Source organism: Rhinopithecus roxellana, chromosome 5, assembly GCF_007565055.1.
Source record: "Rhinopithecus roxellana isolate Shanxi Qingling chromosome 5, ASM756505v1, whole genome shotgun sequence".
Lineage (NCBI taxonomy): Eukaryota > Metazoa > Chordata > Mammalia > Primates > Cercopithecidae > Rhinopithecus > Rhinopithecus roxellana.
Genome location: NC_044553.1, coordinates 158,172,285 through 158,191,878, shown reverse-complemented (window position 1 = coordinate 158,191,878; position 19,594 = coordinate 158,172,285). Strand labels below are relative to the sequence as shown.

General features: G+C 53.0%; 1 long non-coding RNA gene across 1 annotated transcript in view; it reads right to left on the bottom strand.

Annotated features, from left to right (window-relative positions):
* Window positions 1-9,169: 9,169 nt before the first annotated feature.
* LOC104654465 overlaps window positions 9,170-19,594 on the bottom strand; it is a 19,581-nt gene continuing 9,156 nt past the window's right edge. Inside the window, exon 2 of the long non-coding RNA XR_746843.2 lies at window positions 9,170-10,123. This is a non-coding gene — a long non-coding RNA (uncharacterized LOC104654465). The remainder of the gene's footprint in view (window positions 10,124-19,594) is intronic.

Genomic DNA, 19,594 nt, shown 5'->3' with positions numbered 1-19,594 from the left:
AGAAGAGTTAAATGGAAAATGTAGTGGAAAGGACCCCCCAGTGTGGGGGCTGACAGATGCCACCCCAGGTCCCAGGCATCTCCAGCCCCAGCCTCAGTAGAAATGCATACACTTGCACAGGCATATACGTGCCCTCTCTTGCTGCTCAGAAGTCCTTGGGGAGACATGTCTACACACTCTGAGCTCACGTCCCCAGGGGGACCTTGGGCTGGGAGATTTTCCAGTGCCAACTGTGGCCACTAGCGCCTCTGCAAAAACCCCTCCGCAGCCTCCCTTTCCTCACCACCGAGTCCCATGAGGACTGAACAGCAGCTTTGCTCCTGCCCCGCCAGGCTTCCACATGTCCCTGGGCTACAGCCCTGCATGGAGACAGGCCCTGACTTCACACTCAGTGCTGTTCTCACACACCAGGGGCTTTCTGATACTGTCCTGGACGCAGGGGAGAGAGGGCAATGCCAACGGAAAGCTATTAGAATGCCTGTTTTAAACCAAAACAGGGTTTTGGTTTTGGTTTAAAATTCCAAGGGACAATCCTAGCATCTGGACATCAGAGCTAGGAAACAGTCTACCATGTTACAGATGGGCTAGGCGGAGGCTGCCTGCTCTCCTGCTGGGGCCCCAGCAAGGATGGTGGCCCCTGTGAGGGAAGGCGGGGTCCTGAATCCTTCCTACTGATTGCCCTAGATTTAGTAAACGGGATAGTTAAATCCAGTTTCGAACATTTCCCAGTCTCATCTAAGCCTGTGGCTCCCCTGCCCAGGACCCCTCCACAGTGCAAATCCAATTGTGATTTGCACCCTCATCCCAGCTTCAGGAGCCCCTAGCTGGGCCCAGACCTGGGTCATCTCTCCCAACTCTGCAGGTCTGAAGCCACAGGGACCCACACTCCATGGGCTGTGATATGGCTCTGGGGTCCCCGGAGTGGCATTTCTCACACACAGTTCTGCTCAGTTCCTTTGCGGGGGTCTGCCAGGCATCACAGACTCTCCTGGATGTCCCCACAGTGCCTGTCAGCCTGGCTTCCCCGAGGCTGCAGCTGAGACCACAAAGCAGAAAGGCAAAGGTGTGCAGGGGTTGGCGCACCCTCCCCTGGGGCGACCTTCTGGGCTGCAGGGTCTTGGAGGGGTTGGTTCCCTGGGGCAGCTCTGTCAGTATCCACCTTTCCCCCAGCCTAGCTTCAGCCATGTCTCAGTTGGGGCTGATTGAGGAGTAGTTTGAATGGCAGCTGCCTTCCCCAGTATGCTGGGCTTCTTGTCTTTCTGTGGGTCTCTCCTGCCCCTGGGAGGCTCCTCTGTCTCTCACACGAATCCACCCACCCAGTCCACCCACTCACCACTTGGCCAGACTCGCCCAGATGGGTCTGAGTCTCAGCTCCATGAGGCCTCAGATAGAACCCTCCCTCTACCCCATCCTCACTCCCCCATCTATACATGCAAATAGTCTGTCTCTCTCTCTGTTTCTCTCTCTCTCTCTTTCTCTCTCCCTCTCTCACACACACACACCAATTTGTTCATAATGTGGGTCTGAAATAGCCTGAGGCTGGCGAGAGAAGGAATCACATGACTGGCTCAGACTTCTAAAGGATGTGATAAGCTGAGGTGATGGCCAGCGCACCACCATGCAGACACAAAGAGAGAGACTTCAGTCTTAATGCTTGCCTGTAGAGCACAGCACAGGAGGCAGGTCTTGGAGTAACACCCGTGAGCAAGTCCAAGTAGAGATGGGGGTGATGAAGTCACCCAAATGCCACTGTGGTCCTGGCTGCATTAATAGAGATCTAACACTCAGAAAAAGGGAAGTGATAGCCCGCCCAGAGCTTGGCTACTCAGAACCACTTGGTGATAAGGTCAAATGGGAGCATATTTAGAGGTGGGGGGAGATGTGGGATGGGATGAGGACTGGAGGTTCTCAACAGAAAGGAGGAAGCAGCCCTGCCCTGTGAAGCCCAGAGAGTGGAGCTGGGGCCAACAGAAAGAGGGTTTCAGTTCAGTCTGACGAACGGGGATTGGGTTTCCCGCAGAGGTAGTGAGCTCCCTGTCCTCAGAGGTAAGTCAGTAGAGGCTGCAAAGATACCTCTGAGAGTGCAGATTCCTGCTAGGGCCTGGATAATATTTAAGATCTACCGCAATGCAAGAGTTGGGGATTGTCAGACACACAGGCACCTGCCCGCGTGTGCAGAGCTACTCCTGTTCCTTCTCCCTGCTCCTGCCTGGGGTCAGCAGCTGCAGATGGATGACAGAGACTCTAGTGCAAGACCCAAAACACAGATCAGGCTGTGCCTGGTAAATGGGCCAGATGCTGGTGGTGTTGCTGGTGTCACCCCCACTGGCCCTGCCCCGTGTCCACTCCCGGGCTCTGTCCCAGGCCCCCTTCCCAAGGGAATCCTCCTGGTCTGGCCTTGCTTTTAGAGCCCACCCCTCATCCCAGGATGTCTGGGGCATGGGCTTAGAGCCAAAGGAGGGGCTCCAGGGCACTTTGGCCAGTAGGACAGTCAAGGCCCACGGCAGGACCACAGGGAGGGCAGAGTTGAGGGTGGGATAGGGCAGAGTTGAAGGCCAGGCATGCTGGCACACACCTGCAATCCCAGCTGCTCAGGAGGCTGAGGAAGGAGAATTGCTTGAACCCAGGAGGCAAAGGTTGCAGTGAGCAGAGATTGTGCCTTAACCTGGGTGATAGAGCGAGACTCCGTCTCAGGAGCCAGAAGTCACAGAGGGTGCCTACAAATTCTGAGCAGAAAAGACCCTCAGATCATGGCTAGTCCAACCCCACGTGTCCCCAGTGTTCCCACATGGAAACGAGGCCCAGAAAGCAAAAGTGACTCCCATGTCAGAGTGGTGTTGGGGCCAGGACCGTAGGGGTCAGTTACTGGCTTAACTGTGTCTCCCCCAAGTTCATATGTGGAAGCCCTAACTCCAGTACCCCAGAAGGTGACTGTATTTGAAAATGGAGCCCAGCCAGGCATGGTGGCTCACGCCTGTAATCCCAGCACTTTGGGAGGCCGAGGTGGGCAGGTCACCTGAGGTCAGGAGTTCAAGACCAGCCTGGCCAAAAATACAAAAATTAGACAGGTATGGTGGCACATGCCTGTAATCCCAGCTACTTGGGAGGCTGAGGTAGGAGAATCACTTGAACCCAGGAGGCGGAGGTTGCAGTGAGCCGAGATCGTGCCACTGCACTCCAGCCTGGATGACACAGCAAGACTCTGTCAAAAAAAAAAAAGAAAGAGAGAGAGAGAGAAAGAAAGAAGAGAGAGAGAGAGAGAGAGAGAGAAAGAAAGAAAGAAAGAAAGAAAGAAAGAAAGAAAGAAAGAAAGAAAGAAAGAAAGAAGAGAGGAGAGAAAGAAAGAGAGAGGGAAGGAAGGAAGGAAGGAAGGAAGGAAGGAAGGACGGAAGGAAGGAAGGAAGGAAGGAAGGAAGGAAGGAAGGAAGGAAAGAAGGAAGGACGGAAGGAAGGAAGGAGGAAGGAAAGAGAAGAGAAGAAAGAAATGGAGCCACTGCAGATGGAATTAGTGAAGGTGAAGTCATTAGAGTACATCCTAATCCAGTAGGACTTGGGGTCTTATCAGAAGAGGACATTTGGACAGAGGACATGCGTGCAGGGAGAAGGCCATGTGCAGGTGAAGGCGGAGATCCAGTGATGCTTCCACAAGCCCAGGAACACCAGGATTGCCAGCAGCCCCCGGAGGCCGGGAGAGAGCCAGAGGACAGAATATCGACCTTGAAGCCTCAGAAGAAGAACCATTGCCGCTGACACCTCGATCTCAGACTTCCAACCTCCAGAACGGCGAGGGAATCAAAGTCTACAGGCGCAGCAGCCCCAGCAAACTAACACAGAGTCTGTGTGACAGGGAGGCCGCGTGTCCTGTTCCTGAGACCCACATGCTACGTGCTGGCAGCAGCCTTGGGTGGTGGACCCTTCTCCTCTGTCACCTCTCGGGTTCCCTCCACACTCCACAGTGCCTGTCACCATCGTCCCACTTGCTCCTCCTGGCCACTTCCTGGGTGAGTACTATTATTAACCCCCATCTTATAGATGAGAAAACTGAGGCTCAGGGATGCTGAGCTGGAATCTAGGCTGGCTGAGACCCAGTCAGATGCAGCCAATGAGAGCACCCAGTGTAAGGGTGTGAGCACCCCACCACGGAGGCCACCTTTCTGTAAAGGCTGACAGAGGAGACAGAGTCAGATGATGAAACGCAGTGGAATGACAGGGAGCACGGATGGACCAGGGCTTCTTCCAGGTTGCCTGCCCGGTGTGCAGTGGGGCAGGTCCTACATTGGCTGCAGCTTCTACCAAATGGCCTCAGTGCCCTGCCCAATGCTGAGATCCCAGAAATTAGATTCTGAGCTCCTCTGGGGCTGAATCCATAGCCACTGACTGGCATCCGGTGGGGGCTCAGCCAATACTAGCTATCCTACAGATTCCCACAGGGCTAGCTCAGGACGTGGGTAGAAACCAGGGCCATGCATCTCCACTCATAGAGAGAAGGTCTTTCTACACTGCGAGCTGGCCACTTAAGGGAGGAGCACCCCATCACTGGAGGCAGGCAAGCAAATAGTTGCTGAGCAGCCGCCTGTCAGTTCTGCTGTAACTGAGGGGAAAATGAGAACATTTCCACTACGCTCCTTTCTGTCCCTGAGCCTATGAGTCTATGACTTCTTAAATCTTTAGTGTATTTTTAACTATAGACAATACTTTTATATAGTTCAAAAATCAGAAAGGGTCAGCCATGGTGGCTCACGCCTGTAATCCCAGCACTTTGGGAGGCTGGAGTGGGCAGATCACTTGAGGTCAAGAGTTCGAGACCAGCCTGACCAACATGGTGAAACCTTGTCTGTACTAAAAATACAAAAACAAAAAAATTAGCCAGGTGTGGTGGCACGCACCTGTAATCCCAGCTACTTGGGAGGCTGAAGCAGGAGAATCACTTGAACCCAGGAGGTGGAGGTTGCAGTAAGCCAAGATCGTGCCACTGCACTCCAGCCTGGGCTGGAGATTTGAGATTCCATCTCAAAAAAAAAAAAAAGAGAAAGTTCAAAATGAAATTCAGTGAACATGGGTCCCTCCTACCCTATGCCCACACCCCTGCCCCCGCCTCCCAGGGAGCCTTCCAGAAAACCCTGAGTGATGCCAGTCTCTTATGTAATCTCCCAGAGAAAGCCCATGCCTGAGCCAGCATACGCGGGTCTTTATTTTTAAGATAAATACATATTCATGTTATTTTTTATTTATGTTCTGCCTCTTGTTTATTTCACTGATTTTCAGCGGCATAGTCCAGCCTGTGGCTGTCCAGCAACCTGATGATATGGAACAGTCCCCTGGAGGTGTGCACAGGTATAAGATGGGGAAAGGCCCACCTCACAGGGCTGCCAGGAGATGGTGTTTCCCTGGCCTGGCACCCAGCGCAGTGCCTGGCACGTGGTCTGGGTCCCCAAGAAAGGTCCCAGCGGGTGTCTGGGAAGGATGTGCCTGGGCCCATGTGGCTGCAGCAACTCCTCTGGCCACTAGGGGGCCCCTTGGTGCCGCCAGTCTTGCTGGTGGCCACAGCACAGCACTGCGGTGACCAGGACAACAGGCGAGGCTCCTAGGAGGCAGGGAGGCACCTAGGCTTGGACTTGGCATCACGAATTTCCAGAAGCACTACCTCGTCTTCCATCCTCCTGCCATCCTTCACAGTAGGCAGAGCAGGTACGGCTAGCTCTATGAAGCCAGGGAGAAACTGAGGCCCAAGAGGGGAAGAGACCTAACTGAGGTCACACAGCAAGCTAGAAGGGACCCACTGGACAGTGCAACCTCCAGCATGCAGGCGGGGAGGGCTCCAGGAATTTGGGAACAAGAAGCTGGGGTCACCTGTGACCCCCACTTACCTCCCCAGAAAAGGAAAGAAAATACATGTTTACCAAACCTTGTTGGTGTTCTCTTCTCTTCTCTTCTCTTCTCTTCTCTTCTCTTCTCTTCTCTTCTCTTCTCTTCTCTTCTCTTCTCTTCTCTTCTCTTCTCTTCTCTTCTCTTCTCTTCTCTTTTCTTTTTGAGTCGGAGTTTCACTCTTGTTGCCCAGGCTGGAGTGCAATGACACGATCTCAACTCACTGCAACCTCTGCCTCTCGATTCAAGCGATTCTCCTGCTTCAGCCTCTCGAGTAGCTGGGATTACCAGCTGGCTGGGATTACCACCAGGCCTGGCTAATTTTTTGTATTTTTAGTAGAGATGGGGTTTCACCCTGTTGGTCAGGCTGGTCTCCAACTCCTGACCTCAGGTGATTCACCCGCCTTGGCCTCACAAAGTGCTGGGATGACAGGTATGAGCCGCCACCCCCGGCCATTGGTGTTGTTTTCATTCAGAGAGGACAGAAAGGAAGAGACTGCCCCCACACAAAGCCACAGCACACCTGCCCCATCCAGTCCCATGGCCTCAGCACCTGGGCCCTTTGCCATGCTACCTGGGGCCCTGAGCTCCCACCTGCCTGGGAGCACTCACTGTAGGACTTTGGCAGGTCTTGCCTCTCTCTGGGCCTCGGTCCTCCCACCAGCACTGGTCGTCTGGCCCGTCACAGCAGTCCCTCATGGCCTGCCACCTCCAATCCATCCACCTCTAGGACTGCCAAACTGATCATGCATCTTCCCTACCTAACAGCCGCCCCTCCCACTACCTAAAGAATCAGGTGCAGACTCCCAACAGTCCCCCAAAGCCTTAACTCATCTCAGCATTAAAATAAAATACAATAAAAAGAATCAGGTGCAGACCCTTGACCAGGCATTCCAGCCCTTCCTCCCCGGGGGCCTCTCCTGCCCTCTCCTCCCAGCCCATCCTGACCATGCTGACTCTGCTCTGTCCATTTGTCATCCCCAAATGTACCTTTCCCATCCTGCATTTGTGTGTGCACCTGCCTCTGTCTGGGCTGACATGGACAGTCCCCTTTTTTGCCTGGTGACTTCCTTTCTAGCTCTCAAGGCCTGTTCCAATGCGCTCCCCAACTCAGTGTGTTCTCTGACCAAGCCCAGATTACCTGGACTTCAGCAACACTTTTCTGCCTCTTGCAGTTGCCCCAGCTTCCTGGGCTGAACTTCCAGAGCGTTTGTTATCCCATGCTCCACTGAAACAATGCCCAGACTTGTCTCTCCAGCCTGAATGAGTATCAGGACCTCTACTCATTCATCTCTGGCACCCTGGCACCTGGCACAGAACCTGGCATCCACTAGGGCTTAGGAGATGGGTACTGAATGAAGAAATGTAAAGGATGGATGGATAGATGGACAGATGGATGGACAGATGGATGGATGGTTGGTTGGATGGATGGATGGATGGATGGGCACATGGATGCATGGGCAGACGGATGGATACATGGATGGGAAGATGGAAGAGTAGATGGATGGACCAGAGGGACAAATATGTGAATGGATGGATGGGTAGGTAGGTGGTGAGTGGATGGATGGATGGATGGATGTGTGGGTGGATGGATGGATGGATGTGTGGGTGGATGGATGGATGGATGTGTGGGTGGATGGATGGATGGATGTGTGGGTGGATGGATGGATGGATGTGTGGGTGGATGGATGGATGGATGGGGGTGGATGATGGATTGAGATGTGGGGTGGATGGATGGAATGGCTGTGTGGGTGGATGATGGATGGATGTGTGTTGGATGGATGGATGGATGTGTGGGTGGATGGATGGATGATGTTGGGTGGATGGATGGATGGATGTGTGGGTGGAGGGTGGAGGATGGATAGGAAGATGAAGAGTAGATGAATGGATAGAGGGACAGATAGGTGGATCGGTCATGGGTATCGTGTTGTTGGATGATAGCTGGACAGATGGATGGATGAAAGGGGTGGTGGTTGACCACTGTGAGTGAGAGCTCTGGATCTGGGCTCTGACAGACTCAGGTTCAAGTGTCCTGGTGAGCACTAACTCCATGTCATGCACAGTCCCCTGGTGCATCCATATCCTGAGCCATTCAGTGATGTATCACTCTCTTCCTTCACTGCCCCAATATTCCCCCAGGGGTAAGCCCTGACATCAGGCTCTGCAGGGTGGCTGGGATGCTTCAAGGGAGGAGGAACAGATTCAGGGAGCCAGAAGAGGGGAGCGCAGAGGAGTCTGCAGGCCCAGCTTTCAGAAGGCCTGAGCTGGGCACTGTAGCCCCTGAATCCTATGTTGTGTCACCTAGGCATAGAGTATGCAGGGCAGACATCAGGGAGAGAGGAATCCTGGTCATGCCCCAGATCCCCAGGACCTAGAATACTGCCTCAGAGAGCAGAAAGAAATTACCCCAGCCCTTCTCAGGCCTGTGTCTACGGAGCCATCCCTTTCAGGCAAACTGCAGTTTGGGCACCCATCCTGTTGGGAGCTCACAGGGCCAGCTTGGGGCTGACGTAGGCACTGAACTCCCTGATCTCCAGGCTGTGGCCTTGGCCTCCAAGCCCAGAGTGGGGGTAGCTGGATGGGCCATGTCCTGCAGGCCAGGAATGGGTCCGGAGCAGTTTCCACATCTTTCCCATAGTCGGGGCTGGCAGGACGGAGCAGAACAAGATCCAGCTGGAATCCTGATGGGAACAGGGAAGCCGGGAACCTGTTTTGCAGGCTCCCTGCGGTCTCAGAGCCCTGAGGATCGCACATGCATAGACACACACACACACACACACACAGACACACACACACACACCTGTATCCCCATGGCCAGCAAGCTCTCTGGTTTCACCAGCCCATAGTAGATGCCTGCTAGGGTCATGGGAATGTCACAGCCACAGCAGCCACACATTGACTACATGAGAGGCCACCCATTCTCATAGAGTCAAAGTCAGTCTACAGTCATCTCTCAGTGACTCCTCCAGCATCAGGCCGACCACTCCTCTGGCTGCACCCACCTGACAGGATAGCAATGCAGGCATTCATTGAGCATGGATGTGGGCCAGATACAGGACTAGCTCACTTCATCCTCACAACGACTTTGAATTTTGCACCATCATGCAGATGGGGAAACAGAGCAACTTGTGGGGAGTCTTGCCCAAGGTCACACAAGGAGTGGGCACAAGCACTAGGCTTTGGGCTCTGGCAGCCCAAATCCAGGGTCCATGCAGGAGCCTTTCACCAGCAAGAGCAGGAGCCTTTGAAACTCAGGGTTCTTGGCTGGCATGGGGGACTGTGTTTTATAAAAGTGGCGAGTGCCTCTGGTTGAATGTTTAATGTTCATATCAATGAATCTCCACCGTATCCATCACCAGAGCCCTCCAGGGCAGATGGGCATTCGAGAGGCCGCCCGCGCCCAGCATTGGATGGAGGGTGAGGTGAGGCCTCAGGCAGCTGACCCAGGCTGCAGGATGGGCTCAGCCTCCTGTCTCCAGCATTCTCCTAGTGCTGGTTGGGACAGGACCCTGCCTCATTGTGGGCACTAGCCAGCCATCTGTCCCCAGTGACGCAGCAACCCAGACCTGCCTGCCTGGAGAACAGCCCTCCACAATAATAATAATTATGACAACTATTATTAGTATTCTATTGTGGTGACGGTAATAACCAGCTTGGCGTCGTGGTCAGGAGACCAGACTCTGTGCCAGGCAGACCTGGCTGCACCTCCCAGCCACCCCTTGGCTGTGGGACTTTAGGCCAGTACCTTGACCACCCCCTACACCTTAGCTTCCTCCTCTGCAGATGGGAGGAGGCTGCTCAGGTGCATTGGTTCCTGCTTCCAGAGGGTGGGGCTACACAGGCAGAGTTCTGGACAACCTGGCCTGGAAGCCACAGGAAGGCAGGCCCCGCAGCACTGTGTGTTTTTAAAGCTGACCTACCTGGCCTCTCAAGGGAACCCATGATGAAAGGTTCCGGCACCCCTCGCCAGTCATCAGCCCACACGCTGCTTCACTTCCTGTAATGACAGTGCTGGGTCAGTGGCTTACCCACTTTGCTTGGCAGGCACCGTGCAATTTTCATTAGGTCACATACTCATTATTTCTCCAGATGACTCTCAGCCAGGGAGATGTGAATTTGATGGGCTGCCCATTTTACAGACGGGGCAACTGAGGCGTGCAGCAGGCAAGGGCTTGCTTCCGGCCTTGGAGAGGGCAAAAGGTCAGTGGTTCAAGTAGGGATTCTGAATTTGGCCTCTGTGGTTCCCTGAAGTAGGTTCCTGGGGAAAAGAGAGTGGAGAATCATGGTTGCTGGGAGTGGTGCAGGGAGGAGGCAGAAGGCGTCGGTGGCCTGCAGAGGCTGCCTGGCCCCAAAAACAAACTCACACTCACTCACAGGCCAACTGCTTGGGCCGCTGCCTGCTCTGCCTCAGATCCTCCAGGATGGAGACGTGGGGGAGAGGGAGCTGGATCCCATGCCTGCTGCTGTCAAGGTCAGAGAAGGGGTGAGGTGTGCCTGGGTTGGGAGCTGGGGCTGTAAATGCCTGACCATGTGGGAGCTGGTAAGAAGACAGCACAGTCTTGCCCCTTCCTGAGCCCTGGCCCAGGTGCTGTGTCACGGACTTTGTAGTTCCTTCTGTCCCCACCATAACCCCGTGGGGCCAGTGCTGCTGCTGGCCCATCCACAGATGAAGACACACCCGAGATGCGACTGCTCAGGCCACAGAGCTGATTGGCAACAGGTCTGCCCCTGAACCCAGGCCCGAGTGCCCCAAAACCCTGCTTTATCTCATCCCATGCTCCAGGGGAGCCACAGCCAGGGAAGAGGAGAAGTGGCCGAGTGCCGTGGCCGAAGCGAGGGTGGAGAGTCAGCTCTGGTTCCCACTCTGGTCTGCCAAGCTCTTGGCAAGCCTCAGCCCCTTCTGAGTTTCCATTTTCTCACCTGAAGGCGTGAGTAGCTTCCCTGTCTGGCCTGGCTGCCTTGTGGGCTCAAAGGCAATGTGAGAGGTGCCCATTTCATGCTTGGCATATAGTAGGTACTCAAGTAAAGTAAGTTTCCATCTTCCTTTTCCCTCAATAATAAAGCAAAGTGTTCCCTCTCCTAGACAAAATATTACATTTTAGGATGAGTGATGATGGAATTGTAGGCAGCTTGTCGGGCCGGCACTGGCGGGGCTGCTGGGAAAAGATCTCTGAGCTCCTCAAATCACAGGCACAGCAGCCCCGGGAGGGGAGTCCGGTGCTGCTTGCTGCAGGCAGGAGCCTCTGCGTCCTCTTCCTTCAAGAGTCTTTCAGGGCCAGGTGTGGTGGTTCGCATTTGTAATCCCAGCACTTTGGGAGGCCGAGGCTGGAGGGTTGCTTGAGACCAGGATTTACAGACCAGCCTGGGCAACATAGCAATATCCTGTCTCTTCAGAAAACAAAAAAATCAACCAGGTGTGGTGGTGCACTCTTGTAGTCCCAACTGCTTGGGAGGCTGAAGTGGGAGGATCACAGCCCAGGAGGCTGAGGCTACAGTGAGCTGTGATCATACCACTGCACTCCAGCCTGGGGGACAGGGCAAGACTCTGCCCGAAAAAAAAAAAAAAAAGTGTCTATTGTCATCTCAACTGCACCACTTCCCAAAACTCACCAGAATTCTCCCGGGCTGAGTTCTTTTCATAATCTCATGCTAATGGAGAGTGATTTCTGTGGACTCATACCTCAAGAAATTGTGGCTCTCTCAGAGCCAGCCTTAAAGGGTAATAGGCATTCAAAACTGCTAAGGCAGCTCCCAGGCACCGTTACACCCCTATTAAATCACATACACCATTAAAAGGATAAAAGCCTGTGCTGGCATGCACATGTGTGCATGGCTGTCTTCCTAGGATGCTCTTCCCCAGCTCTGCCGCCTGCAGGAATGGGAGCCTCCTTTCAGGCTCAGCACACGCATCTCTGCAGTGACACCTTCCCAGCTCCCCATTCAGAATTGCCACCCTTCCTGGCAGTTCCATAGCACATGGGTCTTGTTTACAGCACTTTGCACTGCCTCTGTCTTAACTCCCAGGTAGGCTATGAAATTGATGACAGGGATGGAAGCTGTCGTTCGTTCAGTTCACAGCATGCTGAGTGCTTTATGCTCTTGGCCTGTGATCCTCACTAGCGCTCTTTAATGTGATGACCATCCCATTTTACAAATGAGGAAATTGAAGCTCAGAGAGGTTAAACCATTTGCCCAAGCCTGGCTAATCCCAGGCCTGGGCTCTTTCAACAGCATGGTGCTGCCTCTGCAGGGGCTCCACCCTGGGCTGGGTTGTGGGGAACTCAGGACCCCTCAGTGGAAAGGGTGGCCGAGCAGGTAGGCAGACAGGGCCAGCACAGTATGTTGCTACCATAACTGGGGACCCTGGGATTTGGTGGGAGCCAGACAGGTTGGGGGGATCATGGGAAAGAATTTCATAAAGCTGTGTCCTGGCATGAGTCAGTCAGGTGAGGAAGAAGGATAGAGCATTGGTGGCAAAAACAGCACCATGTCACACAGCCATGTGACAGATGACAGTTGTCAGGGAGCAAGCTCTTCATGCTGTCATTTGAGCAGGATGGAAATTGTGGGCTGGAGAGCAGGGCAATGAGGAGACGCCACGACTCCCTGGACAGAGCACCCCAGGGGTGACACTCTGTAAATCAGTGCAACCTAGAGTGAGAGGGTCTCTAAGGGTGGGCCACAGATCTCTGCCTTCATCCCTGCCTGTTTCAATCAAGTCTGGATGGAGCCATTAGAGCTTATCAGGCGTGCCAAAGGCAATGTCCCATGAGAACGTTACATTTCCAGAAACCTCAGAAGGTGGAACCAGAGACTGAAACCAACAGAAGGGAATTGAACAGGGAGAACAAGAATAGCCTGCTTTCAGGTGCAACAGGTCAATTGCACAAACTGACAAGTTGATGGCAAGGTCCTATTTTCCCCCTGCCTCCTGAAATTGTGTTTAAAAAGTGAATCTTTGGCCAGGCCCGGTGGCTTACGCCTATAATCCTAGCACTTTGGGAGGCCAAGGTGGGCAGATCACAAGGTCAGGAGATAGAGACTATCCTGGTTAACACGGTGAAACCCAGTCTCTACTAAAAATACAAAAAATTAGCCAGGCGTGGTGGCAGGCACCTGTGGTCCCAGCTACTTGGGAGGCTGAGGCAGGAGAATTGCTTGAACCCGGGAGGCAGAGGTTGCAGTGAGCCAAGATCGCATCACTGCACTCCAGCCTGGGCGACAGAGCAAGACTGTGTCTCAAAAAAAGGGAATCCTCTGAGGTTGAGATGGAGAGATCTGTTTGCTGGGCCTGCCCGCAGGAAGTTCTCTAAAAACATCTGTGGTCAGTGGGTCCTGGATGGGTGTCCTGACCTGGGCGAGTCCTTGGGAGGAATCAGCCAGTTCCCCTGCACCAGGATGGGGCTAACTCAGCAGAGCCTGTGAGGCTCCAGTGCCCACCCACAATAGCTGGGGTTGGTGTAACCCACAGAAAATCCCCCAGTCCCACCCAGGAACAGGCATCCCAGTTGCCTCAAGATCAGCGAGGGCCTTCGCCAGCTGGACAGCAGAGGTGGGGTGGTGAGGACAGAGGGCGGCCTTCTGTGCCTGCGATGAACTATCACTTGAGCCCAGGAGTTCAAGACCAGCCTGGGCAACATGGTGAGACTCCATCTCTACAAAAAAATACAAAAATTAGCTAGGCATGGTGGTACCTGCCTGTAGTCCCAGCTACTTGAGAGGCTGAGGTGGGAGGTTGGTTTGATCCAGGGAGGTTGAGATTACAGTGTACTGAGATTGCACCACTGCACTCCAGTCTGAGCAACAGAACAAGACCCTGTCTCAAAAAAAGAAAAGTGGGCGTAACATAAAGAGTAGGGCAAATCGTGGTCAGATGGTGACCTAGGGTGGGTACTCACAGCAAGCACTCCCTCTATACCTCTGCAAGATGGCCATGCTCTCTTAGCTTGTTCACCTCTAGGGACAGGGAACTCACTATGTTGAACCTGGGACAGGGCAGACCCCAGACCTGCCTTCGGAGAATCCGCACTCTTGTGGGGAAGTGAGCTGGCGGCAGGGGCGGGGCCAGCCTCCAGGTCTGACTCTGCTGTTCTTTCAGAGGGTGTCCCCAGAGGGAAACGGGCTAGAGAGCTCCAGAGATGGGCCCTGCCCAGAGGCCTGGCCTGCCTATGTTCTGCAGGCAGAGGGAGAGTGACCCTTGTGCTCAGGCAGCCGGCCAGAGCCCTGGGAAGCCGAGACCCCTCCTTCCTGTGGGAAGCTGGTAGGCCACTGCCCACAAGTGACCCTCCCACAGCGGCCCCTGTCCCCCTTTCCCTCACTGCTCCTGACCCCCCCACCCCGCACCTGAGTGGTGACAGCTGGGAAGGGCTGATACCTGCCCTCGGCCCCCCTTGGGGGAAGAAGGGGCTTCCTTAAGGAGGAGCCTGGACACCCCTCTTCTCTTGCCCCTCAGAGTCTGGATCTAGCCAGGGACTCTGACCTGGATGTGGGGGTGCTGGGATGGGGAGGGAGAAAAAGGGGGAGGGCACTCCCTGCAAGAGGCCCAGGTCAGGGCAGGGGTTCCCGGACCCTCAGCCAGCCATTCCTGTCCGGCAGGTTGGAGGGGCCAGGGGCCAGAAGCTCTTTGTTGTCTGGAAGGGCAGAGAGATTATCTGCCCACTGGATTTCAAGGCCTTCTTTCTGCCCTCTCCCAAAGCTGCTGACAGACCTGACTCCCTGGGGAGCTGAGGGATGCTTTTCTTGTTTCCTGTGACCTCCACAGAGAAAAATCCATCACTGGCTGGCTGAGCAATCCAGGCAGGTCCAAGAAAGACGGCATTGAGTCACCTGGGTCCTCATTGCCCTGACAGCCGTGAACGCATCATCCAGCTGGTAATTAGCTCTTACAGGAAAGGGAAAGGTCTGTCATTTTCCTCCGGAAGTGCCACGCGGGGATTGCCGGCTGCCCCTCCTTGAAGCCAGAGAAAGGCCGGATCCTCATCCTGGGGCCAGCCTCTGTTAAGGATGTGGATTAGGGGTGGGAAAGTATCCCTCCTTCCACTCAGGAATCCCACTTCTGGGAACTTACCCCAAGGAAACAATCCAACAGGAAAGCAAAGCTGTGCACAAACACGTTCCCATAGGAGTTCTGTATAATAGAACCAGCGCCCAGCAGTGGGAACAGCCACGAACCACGGCTGGGATAAATATCACCTGGCTGTGAAACAGGGCAAATGGGGAGGATGGGGGGCAGGGGGCTCGGAGGTCCTGGCTTAGCACTCAAGGGTTCCTGAACTTTGACATCCCAGCCTGATCCCTACCCTGACACTGGCAAATAGACCAGTTCAGAGGTGGTGACTCCCATCTCCAGGTAGGGGACCTAGCAAGTATCCCACTGAGTCTTATCATCACGCAGGTGTGAGAACCCCTGCTTACATTGCAGCTTCAAGGATGCATTTATTTAAACTCTAAATATATATATGTGTATGTGTATATATATGTATGTGTATGTATATATATGTATGTGTATATATATGTGTGTGTGTGTATATATATATATATTTTTAGATGGAGTCTTGCACTGTAGCCCCAGCTGGAGTGCAATGATGTGATCTCGGCTCACTGCAACCTCTGCCTCCCAGGTTCAAGCAATTCTCCTGCCTCAGCCTCCCAAGTAGCTGGGATTACAGATGCCCACCACCACACCCGGCTAATTTTTTGTATTTTTAGTAGAGACGGGGTTTCACTATGTTGGCCAGGCTGGTCTTGAACTCCTGACCTCGTGATCTGCCCACCTCAGCCTCCCAAGGTGCTGGGATTATAGGCGTGAGCCACCGTGCCCAGCCAACTCTAAGTCTTAGTTGTGGCATCTGTAAAATGGACCCAGCACCAGGGCCAGTCCCCAGGGTTCCGGGAGGGATAGTGAGATCATGGTGAGGCTCCGTGAGGAACTGCCACCAATTGCAAATTACACAGCTCCTGTCTCCCTCTCACCCTCCCCAGTCCCCAGGCCACATAGGCTGCTTTGAGAACATCCCAGTGCCCAGAGCTGTGCCCAGGCCTGGCATGATGTTTCTGCAAGCCTTCTCCATGCTCCTCCTGCCGGGCCGGGCCCTGGTCCGGGCTCTGCAGAGAGGAGTGAGCTCCAAGGTGCACTGGCCAGCCCCACACACCAACACCAGATGTGCACCCCTCCCATTGCTTTTCTACCTGCGTCCCTGAGAGCCAGCAGTGTTCCTAGGGTGTCTGTGCCCACACCGCCCTAGGCATTGGGAGGGGCCCCATGGAGAGGAGGCACCCAAAGGAAGCAGCTGAGCTGAGTTCCAGAGAATCTTTGAGAGAAGGAAAAGCCAGGCAGAGGCCTTGCCAATGCTGTTAGGTTTTCAGCCGGCTGGGTGAGGCCAGAGTGAACCTCAGGTAATGGCCGTATGCACAGGTCAGGGCTGGAGAGGTGGGCTTTAGGGACATCAGGCTACAAGGGGGAGTTGGAAGGTGAAGCTCATGCATCTCCTGGCAACCATGAGGCAAAGAGAAGCCCTGAATGTGGAGCCCCGCAGGGAGCTGGGCGTTTCACTCCTTGGCTGAGTCCCTCCTAACGGGACTCAGTATCTCCAAGCGTTCTCTAGGATTGGACCAGTCTAGTGCTCCTCAGGCCCGGGTGGACCTTCCACGGGTCCGCCAGGCAGCCCGGCCACTTCCCAGACCCGCTCTCCCATGGGCTTCCAGGACAAAGCTCTGAGATTCCCAGGATGCCAAGTCTTGTGCAGCCCCGGTTGGTGCCAGTGCTTCCTCTTTGGTAGCTGGCGGTGTCCCCTCTCTAGGGCAACCCCCACCTGCTTTGAAGGGCTCCCTCTGACAGACACTGAGGGTGGGATGTGTGACTAAGAACAGATTGTACGGTGAAGGGAAGGGTTTGTAGCTGCCCCGCTGGGAGCCCCTGGACCAGGCAAGGTGCCTCCTTGCTCTGAAATTCCAGCTGGGACTGCCTGTCCCTTTCTCTTGGGTGGGTCCTCCACCTGCCTTCGCTGGCACACCTGCCATGGGAGAAATCTGCTATGGACCTCCAAACTCATGCCCAATAGTCCCAGTTTCTGCAGGTAAAATGGGCACAGTCATCCCTGCCCACCTTGCAGCCTTGTTGGGAGGATGGGAGGAGGAAACAGCCCAGAGAGTGCTTTGCAAACTGGAAATGACTGGGGAAACTGAGGGGCTGACCAGGCTTCCTTCTCCAGCAGGCAGGCCCTGGCCTGGGGTGTTGCTGGTGGTGATGGTCTGGTCTGCGAGCTTCCATCAGGCAATATTCCTCGCCCTCCTTACTTGTTTCACACGCCACAGCCCAGAGCTAGGTTTTATCACTATTTAAATAAATTATGTTGATATTTAAATAAAATAATGCATGCACTCAGGCTAAAAACAATCACGGAACACTAAGATGCTTGCAAGGAAATGAGATGGTTCCCCACCCCTCCCTTTCCCCACTCCCCAGAGCAACCAGTTTCCACATTTAGTTGTTCTTTCTGGCTTTGCAGTCTCCACATTTCTCATAAGATGTTTACGTTGCTATTTCTTGATTTTTCAATTCTAGACATTTCTGTTGCTTTCTCATGGTGACAGATGAGGCTTCAGCTCTCTGAAACCCTCCCACTCCCGCCTCCCCTCCCTCAGCCTCTTTAGAGGGCTTTATGCATTTCTTAGTTAATAGCTGGTCAAGGGTTTTATGATGATGATCGCGTAAATATTATTCCATGAAAGTCAGGAAGTGGTCAATGACAGTTTCTTGTACAGTTTTGTTTGTGTGTGCCCTGGAGTGAATGCATTTATTTATAACTTGCAAGGTATTATGTGTCTCTTCTTAATTTTTCATCTGATCTACTCTAAACTGAGTGCTGGTGTTGTCAAATGCTCTGACAGTCTGTAATCTACTCTGTTTTGCCCTAAGTTCCCCATCTTCTGCTCTGGGGTCACTTCTCTGCCCCCTGGGAAGGATCCTCCTTCCTGGGTGATCGCACACCCCCTGGTTGTTCTCAGCTCCTATGGGAGCATGTGCAACCAAAGCTTCCTAGAAGGTGCACAGTCGTTATATTCTATTTAAACTTAAATTTTATTTTGAGGCCTTGCATTTTTGCAAGGTTTACAAGGTTGATCCTTCCTGTGGGCATAAAATCCAGGCAGGAAATCCTTTTCCCCCAGATTTTAAAGGCAACTGATCGTTCTGCGGTCCTCTAGCTTCCATTCTTGCAAGGAGAGGTCCAATGATAGGCTTATTATTATTATTATTTTTAATTTAAAAACACATGCACAGAGTTTCAAACATAAAACTATAAAGCTTATTTAAAAAAAAAAAAAAAAAGTCCCTGCGTTATCTCTCTCTACCCAATTCCTAGTTCCCAGAGGCAACTTTTCTCTATATTTGATTCTGCAACTTTTCTCCAGACTTGAAAATAACACACTTGTACTGTTCTTTACTGGCTCTCCAGCTTCTGACACTCTCATTTGCCTTTCTCTTACCGATGAGGAGGCTTCAGGCCACTTACGTCCCCACCCCTCCCCACACAGGCCAATCCTCCCAAGATTGCTACACCGTAATTTCTGGTCAAATTAGTATTGTTTACATATTACGCTACGCTACAGTCACGTATCACTTAACGACAAGGATATGATTTGGGAAATGCGTCATTAGGTGCTGTCATCATTGTCATGGAGCATACAATGCTAGATGGGATAGCCCACTACACACCCAGGCCAGATGGTCTAGCCTATTGCCGCTAGGCTACAAATCTGTACAGCATGTGCCTGTACTGAATGTTGTAGGAACTGTAACACAATGGCAAGAATGTGTGTGTCTAAACATAGAAAAGGTACAGTAAGAACACAATATTATCTGACGGGACCACCGTGGTGTGTGTGACCCTGACCAAAATGTGACCAAGCAGCATGTGACTCTATATAAACATTATGGCCAGCTGAGCCATGGTATGGCCTGATTGGATTTCCTTCCTTGTGCAACTTCTGGGTTTCCCTGGGGATTAATAATTGCCTCCTTGTTTTGACTTGCTTGGTTTTTTTCTGGGCTTTTCACCAAACTTTGACAGAGCTCTAATATTCCTCTCCAAACAGCCAAGCACCCCCAGCAAGGGAATCCATGAGCTTGGGAGCCTCCTTTTCTAATCTGCGCTGATTGCTTCTGTCTGCAAAGCCCTCACCCTGGGCCTCCCTTTCTCTGTGTCTGAATCGCATGTCTTGTTTCGTTTCCTCCCTTTCTTTTCTTTCTTTCTTTCTTTCTTTCTTTTTCTTTTCTTTCTTTCTTTCTTTCTTTCTTTCTTTCTTTCTTTCCTTCTTTCTTTCTTTCTTTCTTTCTTTCTTTCCTCTTTCTTTCTTTTTCTCTCTTTCTTTCTCTCTTTCTCTCTCTCTCTTTCCTTCCTTCCTTCCTTCCTTCCTTCCTTCCTTCCTTCCTTCCTTCCTTCCTTCCTTCCTTCCCTCCTTCCTTTCTTTCCTTTCTTTCTTTTTCCTCTCTCTCTTTTTTCTCTTTCTTCCTTCCTTTCCTCTCTGCCTTTCCTCTTTCCCTCTTTCTTTCTTCTTTTCTTTTAACTGCCTTCCTTTCTTTTCTTTTCTTTCTTTCAGCACTGCCACCGAGGCTGGGGTGCAGTTGCACAATCGCAGCTCATTGCAGTTTCAACCTCCCGGGTCGAGTAACCCTCTCACCTCAGCCTCCTGAGTAGCTGGCAGCACAGTCATGCACCACCAAGCCCAC